Here is a 13,067-nt window from a genome sequence, read left to right on the forward strand (position 1 = left end):
ATATCTGTCACATTTGGGATGGAGTAATCCCCTCCGCCAAAGTCGTAATCAGGCCCTATATATTTTGCATGTTTTAGGATTTCAAGTATGTGAGAAACTTGAGCTTTGACTCCTGTTTCGTCACTGCTCACCTTCCTCCTGCTGCCAGCGGTGTATGGTGAAGTCAGACCGCTGTTCCCCCTGCTGGAAGTCTCGGCTTAGCCTGGGTATTCCAGATCAGCAACTCCATTTGGGGTTTCATGTCCCAGGGGGCACGAGGAAGAGTCAGCAGAGAGGACACTGGTGGGCCATGAAGGTGAACATGCTCCTGTGAAAGTTTTTTTTGCATTTATGTTATTTGTGTATTAATAACAATGTGCGGAATATGTGTCTACATTCCAATGTACATGTGTACAGTTATAAGAAGTTATTGCTTTAAAATGGTTTTGCTATGACCTGTTGAAGTGCCTTTTATTGGCTTATGCTAACTAAGCCTCAGCTAGGCCTCAATGCTATCTTGTTCAAATAGGACGGCTCACTGTGCACATTCAATGTTTTTTTATTTGTGCTGCACATATTCATGCAAATCGTGTTTGTTTATTTCCAAATGACATTGTTCTCAAAGAAGAATTTCTAACATGGACTCAGTAATGTTTCAGCCTTTAAAGTTTATTTCACCTTCTCGCTGTATTGCATTCATTGAAAATAGCTCACTGTTCTTTCTGAACTACTTCGACCTGTCATCTCCAGGTGACGGTAGCATAAAGGGGGCTGAATCAATATTCATGTAACGGGATAGCGTTTAGATGGTAAGACAGTAGGACACTCCAATTGTCAACATTATGATTTCCTGAAACTGTATTGTTTTGCTCACACCATGATGAATCTGCAGTTTTCATGCTCTATGAGAATATTTCCAATATAACAACCTTGAGAGAGATTACTTTCTGATGCTGCTAGGATGCTGTCCAACTACTGATTTTGCTGCTTATATAGGACTTAAAATATTCTTGATTTTGCCAATAATTCTATATTGCTCTGTTGCTGACTGCTTTCATGGCAATGACTTTATACATCCGAACTTACAATTGTTATATTGTACCTTTTGAATTCTTATAATAAACCTTTCTAAATTTTCTAATTCCACCCTAGAACTCACTTGCTGAACCTATCCTTCCTTAATTGACTGTATTTTTGATTTTGATATGCTTTTTTGTCCCTTATCTTGGGACACACTGCCTCACAAAATTGAGGTTTAACACCGTCCCTGATTCACCCGCCCGTGGGCGTGTTATGGTAGTGAATTTTGGGGTGTGACATTTTAGGGGTCCTCAAGCCCACACACCTGAGCAGTGCCTCTTTCTCTCCAGGTCCCTCCCACTGGCCCATGTCTGCTTGTTGCATCCTAATTCCCAACAGCACGCTCTCACCCTCAGCACTGCCCCAGCCAGCAGCCATCCACCACTATGGGACCCAGCATCACTACTGTTGGCCTCTCCTCCCAACAGACCAGTGCCCATAGGTAAAGGGTCACAGCTGGCCAGGAAACAGTTTGATTCTAATTGTGAAAGTGAATGAATCATGTACCGCTCGCTGCACTAACTGTGCACCTTTTCTGCTCAGTTTACAGAAATCTCACGGGCCATTGATCTCTCCTGCAGCCAATTTAAAACACCACGCTCCCTAGTAAGCAAATGTGATAGTATTTAAATGTTTCCATCTAAACAAGAAACCTTACAAGATGATCATTACACATATGTGCGCATGTATGGCGGCCATTTTGAAATGTTTGGCTTCACCAATTTTCGTGATGCGGTTTAACAAGGACTGACAAAGCCAAAACCACAAGCGGGTCCAACATCCAGTACTAGGAAGCAGCTGACGGCAGCAGATGTTGTAGCGAGGGACACATCTTGCACTGAGGGAATGTGGAGGATGTGGGGAACACAGAGACAATGATGTGAATGTAGGGGAGGAACAGTAGAGTGAAGACACAGGAGACTTTTAAAAGTTCCTTATCATCTTTCATGAAATGTCATGGATTTATGGTCATCCACCCTGCCAATACCAATTCAGAAAAAAATAGGAAAATACAATGGCTGAAGGTGGCTAACCAAAAAAACACTCTCTGTATGCATACATGAATCTACATGTGAATGTATGTATGTCTATATGCATATATGTTTAACTGTATTGGTAATGGGAGGTAGTTAAAAACAGCTATGGTTGTAGGTAAGACCTAGAACAATTGAGATAAATATACTTAAAAATTTAATTTGTGGTGCTGGTTTGCTGTTTATGGATTTTCTCTAAATAGGACTTTTTGATTTTCACTTAGGCTCCAAACCATGGGCAAAAACTAAATTTTAAAGGGGAAGGGTTGCTGGGTTTGCCTTGTACATTGAACATTACATGGATGATCACTGGATTACTTGACTATGGTATTTGTCCCTTATCGTCCAGCATCAAGAACTACAACCATAACTATGTGCAGATTTAGAGTTTGATGGACAGAGAACTCTGTGGCAAATGCAACAGGGTAGCCCACAAAACTCTTGGTCCACCTGCCTCATTTAGAGATTGGCAAAATTTAAGATTTCTATCAGCAGAGCTCTCACTGGCTCCGTCAAGCGAAAGCTTACTCCAATGGCCCAATGGAGTAGGTACCATTGAGGTAAAGCCATAACACTGCCCACTCTTTTTTTCTGTCTGTGACCACTGGGGACAGGAAAAAACAATAATGACCCCCAAACTCTGGGAGAAGCTCTCAGGATGTGAGAATCATTACTTTTTTGTTTATCAAAAACAACTCCCACTTTGAGAATAATAAAGAAAAGGTTAATGTTTTTGTGAACAGCCATCAAATCTTGGAAGTCTTCCAACCTTTTTATACCATGAAGGGAACTACCATGATGGTGGTTTCTTTCAAGTTACAGAAATGACCACGGAGCCAGAGATCATCCCCAAATTTGAATGATAGGGTATTGTCAGAATGAAGGACTTCATGTCCTCCACTGCCCTGACAGATTCTACTCTGTCCATCAGCCATCAGCCACCGAGAACACAATCCAGCCCACTCAGGCCTCCAGCGGCTCTCTAGCTGATTACTTCCATGAGAAGATCACAGCCATCAACAGTAACTTCCACCCACAACCCAGCAGCATTGACCACCTACTAACATCATCAGGAGACTCTCCCAGCCACCTGATCACAGACTGGGAGACTCTATCCATTCAGGAAACAGCAGCCCTCATGAGCTCTAACCACTCCGGCTAACCCAACAGCCCTTGCCCCCACCACATCTTCAACCTGGGCCATAAGGAAATCAGCCACCTCCTCATTCCCACCCTCAACACCTCCATCAGGACTGCCGCCATCCCAGAATCCTGAAAGCAAGTGGATGTCAAGCCGCTCCTCAATAAAAAATCCGCGGACCCAGGTCTAAAGTTAGACTTCAAGTCTAATGTAGACTTCAGATTGAAAGTTAGACTTCAAGTCTAAACTTAGACTTCAGATCTAAGTTTACCTTTGTGAATCAGGCGCTGGAGGTCTTTTTTGTGTTTGATTTATTTGTAAAAATGCAATTACAATAATAAACAACTTTCCAAAACACATTGATTTACATATGGATTGGTGTCTGGAGTAAGGCAATCAGCCGGTTGTTAAACTGAAGAAATAATATTATTTAGCATAAGTGCAGCATAGGTTTTAACAAGAGTAAAGAGTTACCTCTGTGCAGAATTATATTTATTTATTCCTATGAACAATCTCCTCTAAAAGTGTAAACCAGCGCCTTTAGCAGGAGAGGGCCTTTCCCTGGAACCTTGATATCTCTGTACTCCCAGAAGCATCTCATTCTGTGGGACATTAAAAGGTGCTTGTCCCCTTCTCCTTCCACCCAGCTCTCTGTTCATTTCAGAGCTTCTCACAGCAAATGTAGAGCTTAGAGAGAAAGACATCTCTATCTGATGAAAATGGCATTTGCCCCAAGACAAATAGTGCACTTCCCAATTTTGCTTTATTTTTGCTGTGCTTCCACTGCAAAACTTGGCGATTACATTCTCTCAAATGTTGTTGCTTCAGACAGGACTATATTTTGGGGCAACAAACGTGTGTTCCATTATTTAATTGAAGAAGTTTTGAAAACAATACAAACTAACTTTGCTGAATTTTTGTTTTGGTTATAAATGGAGTTGAATGTTCAAAAAAAAATTATTGCGTGATTACTTAAAATCTTTGCAAAAGGAACACATAATGTACCAAGTTACAGACATCAACTAATAATACAAAAAAATTGCCACTATTAAACAATAATCACACTTCTTAATTTGTAAGATTGTTAAAATTGAAGCCTAATAAAGTTAAAGAAAAATAAGAGGTGCAGCAATAGGTATCAGAGCTTGGTATATTCTTTGCGTCATACTTTTAAAAATAAGATATTAGTTTATGTCAGTTAAATAGTTTAAAAATTGAATCAGTTTGACATGCAGTTTTCATTTAATTTTGCTTGCAGTTGTGAGATATTTTCCCAAATGTGGCCACCTCTACTGGCTCTTTTAGAGTGATTACCAAAATTCTAGCCTCAGAGCAAGATCTTATGCCGTAGCGAAGGAAGAGAGGTTTTAGTAAAGTGCGTCGTGCATTCAGCAGTGCCAGACAGCAGCATTATAGATGGATAAATGTCTCTGTTTTATAGCCACAAAGTTTGCAATAGTTCATACTGGTGAGGGAGCGCCAATTTGGATTCAGTTCCTTTATTTTTAGGCCAAGCAGTCTGGCAAAGGCAATTTTTGTCACGGGGGCCTTCCTGATAGTGCAAGCTAAGTAGGGCTGGGGTGCCAGATGCTGTGTATCACTCTTATAGGATGCCGCCACTGCTCTTTGCATGGCTGTGTTGGTACATTTTCCCAGATCACATGCACGGGGAAGGATTTTTGTCTCTCTTTTCAGGATAGTCTTGTTGGATATTTGTGACAGTGACTGTTTTATCAGTGCAGCTTGATTGATTTGTAGGCCTGTTAGTGCTGTGGTTAAGTATTGTGACCATGGGTTTGACTCTGTTTCAAAGATGTGATGAAGGAATGATTTCAGAGTGTTAGTTGGTGCCATCATTAATTTGTGGTAGTACTTCAGGAAAGCTCCCATATGTGCTCAGTTTTGACCTTCCAGCCCAAATTCTAACCTCATCAGATTACTCCTTAGATATTGTAGGAGTTTGAATATTATTTTATAGATTTTCACTTGAAGCTTATCTATCAGGGCAGTAAGGTGACCTGGGTAAGCTTCATGGTCATAGTTTAATGCTGGTAAGAAAGAAGCTTTCAGTACTTGAAGGATTAGTCTGGCGGTCGGGCTTTCCATTGATTTGTGTAACTGGCACAGTCTAGTTATTATGAAATCAGCTTTTGCGTTCAAGTGAAGAAGATGAACTTTGGGCTTTCCCTTAGCCGATAGCCAGATGCCCAGATAGTTGTAGGTGTCTGTGCTGCCGATGTTACGTTGTCCCATTTTCCAGTTGAGGTGCCGGTGTTTCTGCGGCCCACCAAAGATTATTACTTAAGGGCCAGCTGTACGAAGCATTTTTCTAGTCTAGGCGAATCGGGCCGTTTGCGACTTGAAAAATGCTATTTGGGATGTACAGACCAATTTTTACAATTTGGTAATCTATATACCGAATCGCTAAAAGGGTTTGCGAGTCTCAATCAGGAAGGGGTGTTGCCTTCCTAATTGCGAGTCACAGTCCCATGTATGATTGTTTTGTGACCGCGAATTCAAACTGGTGCTAACCCATTCGCAAATGGGAAGGGGTCCCCATGGGACCCCCTTCCCCTTTGTGAACGGCAGCAAAAAAAAAAATTCAGAGCAGGCAGGGGTCCCACGGACCCCTGCCTGCTCTGAAAAAATGAAAAGACAACTTTTCATTTTGAAATGCATCTCGTTTTCTTTTAAGGAAAACGGGCTGCAGTTCAAAACAAAAAAAATGCTTTATTTAAAAGCAGTAACAGACATGGTGGTCTGCTGTATCCAGCAGGCCACTATCCCTGTGAGGGCGGCCATTCCCAATGGGGTTGCAAATTGCAACCTACCTCATAAACATTCATGAGGTAGGTCATTTGCGACCCCATTGGGAATCACAAACAGTGTCATTGACACTGTTGTACATCAGGTTTTGAGACCCGCAAGTTGCGAGTCGCTCTGACTCGCAATTTGCAAGTTGCAAAACCTGAGTTTTGTACATGTGACCCTTAGTTTTTGAGGGATTTGCAATGTTATAGTCATACAAAGCAGTGAGTGATTTTGTAGGCCAGTTTTTGAGTGGTCCAACAAGACGATTTCATCTGCATATTGCAGGAGGGTGAGTATGAAAATCCCAATTTTGGGTGGTATCAGGTTTGCATGTTTTAGGCCTTGTGACATGTCTGCTGTGTAAAGATTGAATAGCAGAGGCGCGTGCACACAACCTTGCTTTAGCCCACTGGTAGTGGGAATCTTCTTGCTAATGGCAGAGTGGATAGCTTAACTCGTACCCAGGTTGATAAGTAAAGTGAAATTATTGCCCTTAGTAGTTTACTTGGAACTCCCCAGTTTTGGAGCTTCCTCCATAGCCGGTTCCGGTCCACTGCGTCAAATGCTGCAGAATAGTCTACAAAGCACGCAAATAATAGAGGAGTTTTTTTTTAGTAGTTGCTTTGTGTATAGAGTCGAATGTATTTGTCAAAATCTCAGTTGATTCTTTAGAATAATGTGTATGCAAAACACGACGTGTATAGTTTACTGCCTGTTTTGCACCGTGGTGCAAAAAAATGTTCTGCAAAATTCTACGACAGATCCAAGTAAAAATGGCACGCATGGACTCACTCTGATTTGTAAAACCACAGCAATGTTTCTGTAATATCTGCATGAAACCACACAATGCATCAAGCAGTGTGCCCGGGATCCAGCCTATTCGCTCCTGTTTAAAGAAGGCGCATAGACACTCGTGCACATCCCGCTATCCACATGGGATCCATTTTTAAATGGCCGCCTTGCCTTCTTATCTAATTTTGGGGAAAACATGAACTTTTCGTGCACAGCTGGAGGTGGAAGGCTCTGCCAAAGGAGGCTGGGGAGAAGGTGAAAGGGGTCTGAGGGTGGGACCGAACCCTGGGAGGGTAGGCGCCCTCTCATTGCCTTGCTCCCTTGCAGACAGCTCTCCCCTCCAGCCCCTTTGTCTGAAAGCAGAGGGCCTGTGGTGTTGTTTAGTATGTGCCTCTAATAAAGAGCCCTCCATCTTATTGAAGCGGTGCCCCCTATTCAGCGGAGCTGCACTCGAGGCCAGGCGGAGAAGAAAGGGGCGGGGGGGCCCTCGGTGTCAAGTCGATTACACAAGCACTTGCATTGTCAATCAAGGTGCCCCGTCCGGTAAGTGCTCGCTCCCATTTGCATGAAATATCCAGACAGCGCGCGGCTGCGCCCCTCTCCCGCGCTCTAACCATCACTTTGGAAAAGGGGGGGTGGATGCAATCATCTCGGTGAGAGGGGAGGGCGGTCCGGGACGTGCCGTCCCTTTCAATGTCAGGGCCCCTCGCAGACAGAGGCCCCGGTAATGGGGCGACAGGCCGTGTTTGGGCCACGCGACGCCCTGCCTGCCCTCTGCCTTCCCGCGCGCGGACCAGCGCGCGCCAGGGCGACACAGCAACCCCTGGCAAAAAAGCACCTGAAGAGCCATTCAACCCCAAAAAAATACAAAGAAACACCGCAGCCCAATACCTGGAGTTAGTCTCACCTGCTCGTATTTGAATAATTAGATACAGGGGTGCCTGGGTTCTACGGAATATTAATTATGCATTAATTGATGTTTCTGCTCCAGCCTATTGTTGGGACTAGCGGCAAAGCAGTGCCACGAGAAAAGAGTGTTAGAAGACATCCTAAAAGCAGAAAATAATAGCAAAACCCTGTACACTCTTTGCATGGACACCAGTTTGTGGCAGCCGGGGATAACTTCCCCATTGTCCTCCTGGGACCGCCCTTGCAACCTATGATGTCAGAGGTCATTCAGCAGAAGGGACATAAAGGAAGCAAGGTTCACAGGGCCCTGCCTCGTAAATACCTATAGATCCGATTCAGCCGGGAGACTCCCGAATTTTCCAGCCAAAATGGCTTAATTTTGCCTGTCTTCTCCTTGAAATTGCCTGTTTTTTAACAGGAGTCAATGGGAGAAATACATTCTCTATTATTTTTTTTTATTTCATACTTTCTTCATCTAAAATGTTAGAATGTATGCCTACTTTCTGGAATATTCACACTTCCTGATCCCCCCAGCAAATAGGATACTATTGAGTGGTTCATGTTGCCACAAGGGTTCTACCTTGAAATGCCATGATGAGGGGGTCAAGGGACGTGTGATGTCACTTCCACCACCCTTGCCATTTTACTGAAGGAATGTCAAGAGAAACAGAAGAGAGAGATGATTCTGAGGCCTATCTGCCCATCTCCTCACCGGTCTCAGACCCAGACACTGCGCCACACCTCTGGCTGGAAACTTCTTATTTTGATTCTGCGCACTGTGTTTTAGTTAAATGTAGGTAGCCAGTGGGAAAGTGTTCTTTTTTTTTTTTTTTACTAGCACTGTAGTGTTATCTCTAGAGTCAAATAAGATGTGACTGTTTTGTAGAGCTCGTTCTTGTTCTTTTATCTTGCGTGGTTCATTTTCTTTGAAGGTGCTTTGGTTTTTCCTCATCATGGGTCTCACCACTGCTCACTCTTGGGGGACCTCCCTGATGCGGAAAACATGGTATGCGAAGTAGCTCCTCATCCCCCCGTCATATCTTCTCAAAACGCCACGCTTAAGCACAGCTGCAAGCTTGTCCCACTATGGCACCCATCTCCGAATCTCACCGAATTTCACCAAACTTCTTCCCACATAGACCACTTTAAAAGCACACATTCTGTCAACCATATACAAAATACAGAGTAATCTCTTACTCAACCACCCAAAAGCGCTTTTGACCTTGTAGCAGATTGAAAAGCGCAATTTAAATGCCTGTTGAAGACAACGTGTGTGATGCTAAAATTACAGCTGATCTCTGTTCTTGCTGCTCGGCCTCCTAGGAGTCTGTCGGTGTCCTCTAGATAGTCAGCAGCCAGGGGAAAGCTGAATCGAAATAATGGCTCCCTTCCCGCAAGGGTGGGTGAGAAAGTCAAATGTTGTAGAGTTAACAAAGCCTTAGTTTACGCAACATCTCTGTCTTGCTTTCCAAGTATGGTGGAAGGGTCAGTGTTTACCACCCAAAAGGTGATGCAGTTGGTTTTTTAAAATAATGCTAGACTGATTGAGGAAGCCAGTGGAGTCCTCTGAGAATATGGGTGAATTTGTTATTTTTTTCTCAGTCGCTTGTGTTCTAGCCTCCTGGAGTGCCCTTAAGGTTTTTGTTTCTGATTTTTACTTCTCCATCAAAGGTTTATTCTTTTTCTAATGTACTGGTTCCCACACATAGCTATTCAAGGTGACAGTGTAAGTCCTTGTGGTTACGTCCAACCTCTAATTTCTTTTCATTTTCATATTCATTTAAATCTACTTAAATCAGAAGAATTCCTGCTGGCACCCATCACAGGGCCTGGCTTCAATTCAAATCACCCAGTATCGCCCTATATTAACCAGGGTCACCCCAGCCCCTATCAGCTTGCATTTGCTGCGGTCCAGAACTGGATTCAATTTTAAGATGGGATGCCTTGCTTATAAAGCTCTGCACCTGAATTTGCTTTCATACTTGGCCAGTCTACTCTGCATCTCACACACAGTCTGGAATCTCTAAATTTAGAAGTGCTTACATTCAGAAGAAACCACGCTTTACACCAATCTTTTGTGCAGTAACCATTACACTCTGGAAGTCTCTTCCTACAGCTCTGGGGCCAAACATTTGCTTTTGTTATACAGATGTTTACTAAAAACCCAACTGTTCAGCGCCATCTGAATTAAGAATGTCTTTGTTTACAGCCACCCCCCTTCTCTTACCTTAGATAATTATTAACGCTAACGTATGCATTGGGTGTTGTTCAAAGGTAAATGCCTTTTTTATTTAACAGTTGAATATCAGCACTAACAAAGTAAAAAGGCACTTTACAGTGCAACACAGGGTACAACAAAGTTATGAAAGTTATGCAGTAATGTGGAAGAGGGAGGTGGACCGTCTTTATCAGGTAGCAGTAGAAGATGTGAGATTTTAAAGGATTTGATTACGATTTTGGAGGGCGGAGTTAGTCTATCACAAACATGACGAATATCCCTTTCCACCAAAACACAATTCCATTAAATTCTATGGAATTTGTAATAAGGTGGACGGGAGATCCGACACATTTGTGACAGAAAATTGCATCCACCAAAATCGTAATCAGGCCCTAAGTGTTGTCCTGCAAGTAATATTATTAGTGGTGGAATCATATATGAAATAGTTCAATAAGTAAATTAATAAATTGTGCTTTTTGGTGTAGGCAGTCAGACAAAGATGTTTTTTCAGACAAGAAACTTTGGGGGTCATTCTGACCCTGGCGGCCGGTGGCCGCCAGGGCCACCGACCACGGGAGCACCGCCAACAGGCTGGCGGTGCTCCCACGAGCATTCTGACCGCGGCGGTTCAGCCGCGGTCAGAAGCGGCAAGTCGGCGGGCTCCCGCCGACTTACCGCTGATCGGGGGAATCCTTCATGGCGGACCCCCCCTACCGCCATCCTGTTCATGGCGGGAAAGCCGCCATGAACAGGATGGCGGTAGGGGGGGTCGCGGGGCCCCTGGGGGCCCCTGCCGTGCCCATGCCAATGGCATGGGCACGGCAGGGGCCCCCGTAAGAGGGCCCCGCAAAGTATTTCAGTGTCTGCCTTGCAGACACTGAAATACGCGACGGGTGCCACTGCACCCGTCGCACCTTCCCACTCCGCCGGCTCGATTACGAGCCGGCATCCTCGTGGGAAGGGAGTTTTTCCCTGGGCTGGCGGGCGGTCTCCAAAAGACCGCCCGCCAGCCCAGGGAAAAACTCATAATACCCTCCGCAGTCTTCTGACCGCGGAGCGGTATAATGGGGGCGGAATTCTGGCGGGCGGCCTCCGCCGCCCGCCAGAATCAGAATCACCCCCTTTATGTGTTAGATGGAGAGGAGATTAATTGTCTCCCAAATCACTTGTGTTTTATAGGTTGAGTGGCAAGCTGGTTCAGGCATGCCGATGTTAGGTCTCTAATGTTTCCGAAGACCATGGCTAGGTGAGTGTGGGGTGTTCTGTGGACGGTCCTGAAGATTATGTAGTTTTTTGACATTGACATTTGATGTTCCGTCTTTTATCGGCAGTCTTTGCAGGCCTTCAACACTGTGGGTAGGCAGTTGGAGTCGAGCAATTTGAGTAAGAGGTTTACATCTTAAGTCTGCGCTTATGTAGTTAACTAAGGGTTTATTTGATTTATTTGTTTATTTTTCTGATTTTATAAAGCATGGACGTGACCCACAGACATCAGAGCACTTTACGAGAGAACAGTTACAAAACCAATACAGCAGGGGTGCATTAGAGAAACAATTAGAAATAATTAAAACACAGGTAATCAATGGTAAGTTGGAGATAAACTAAACATGAGTACAGTTCTCAGTAAATCAAGGCAGGAAGACATTTGAGAACCAACATCGGGAAAATTAAAGCAAATGCTTGAGAGCAAATGGAAGAGAAAGTAATTTAACTCAAGTTTCTTGTAAAGGGAAGAGCTCTGAGATATCTTTTTGGAAGGCACCATGGTATGTGATCATACGGAGGGCCAGAGTAAGGGAGTTTCATATTCCGTGGCGCTTCCAGAGAATGACTGGTTCATGAATCACCCTTGTTTGAAGGTGCGGGCGCCAACAAAAAGCATTGTTCTTAAACCACATTTGTTGCCTGAGATTGAAATTTGTTTAGTTAGGTCTGCAGGTGAGGTGGAGTTCAGTGCATTTTATGCAGTTTTAAATTGGGCTCTCGTCTCTATAGGCAGCCACTGGGGGTATAGCAGGATAGGAGGGATGTGGTTACATTTCCTGTGACCGGTAACAAAGTAGGATGCAGCATGTAGAAGTGCTCCAAGCAGACCTACGTGAACTCTGGAGATCCCTGAGAGGAATTAGATTCAGCAGGGAAGTCTGGAAAGACCCATCACCTGTACAACGGATTTTCAGTCCTGTTTTGGGATGAGCTGCCTTACCTCCTAAAGCAGCCTTAGTCAGAAGTGGATGCTGTAGGCCATTGCTACAATATGACTCCGGTGATTGAATCGGCTGTCGAGATAGATTCTGAAAAATGGAGGGTTGGCACTCCAGGGCTGGGAGGAATTCCATCCAACCTTGTACAGATAAATTGGCTTTCTTTTGAAATACAAGAAGGAATTCTGCTTTTACAGGGTTTAGTGTGAGGTGGTGAGTTGAAATTCATGTTATAAACCTTATCGTGGTGTGGGATAAGAGGGTGATGCCTGTGCAAGTGATATTCAAGACGATTTGAGTATCCTCTGTGCATGTTTGAAAAAGGATCCCAGAGTTCCTAAGGGCGGCGCAGAGAGACCCAAGAGAGAGTTTTAATAGGGTTGGAAAGAGGATTGAGCCTTAGGGGACCATGTATTGCAGAGTAACTGGGTTTGAGACAGAGCTCTGCATTTTCACTACCTGAAAGTTGTAGATTAGATAGGAGGTGAACCAGTTAAGGACTAGACCTACAATTCCAATTTGATTCTTCAAGGTGTTATCACAGCATGGTGGTTAACTGTGTCAAATGCAGCTGAGAGATCAACAAGAAGAAATTAATTACTAGAGACCACAGTTGGGAGGCTACATAGCTTTCAATCACCTTACCCAATAATGAAAGAGTGGAGATGTTACAGAAGCTGTTAAGGTTATCAGAATCCAATTATTGTTTGTTTAGAAGAGGAGGGATTTGGCCAACTTTTAGACAGTATGAGAATGTTCTCTGTTTGACAGAGGAGTTGAACAGGATGGACCAAAAGGGGAGTAGCTTGATGGAGCCAGGCATGGCATTGCAAAGTTGGTTTGTGGCTTTCACCTTGGATTTGGTCAATAATAGTTCTGTCTCTGAACCCGAGTAGAAA

Source organism: Pleurodeles waltl, chromosome 9 (genome assembly GCF_031143425.1).
Source record: "Pleurodeles waltl isolate 20211129_DDA chromosome 9, aPleWal1.hap1.20221129, whole genome shotgun sequence".
NCBI classification, from domain to species: Eukaryota; Metazoa; Chordata; class Amphibia; order Caudata; family Salamandridae; genus Pleurodeles; species Pleurodeles waltl.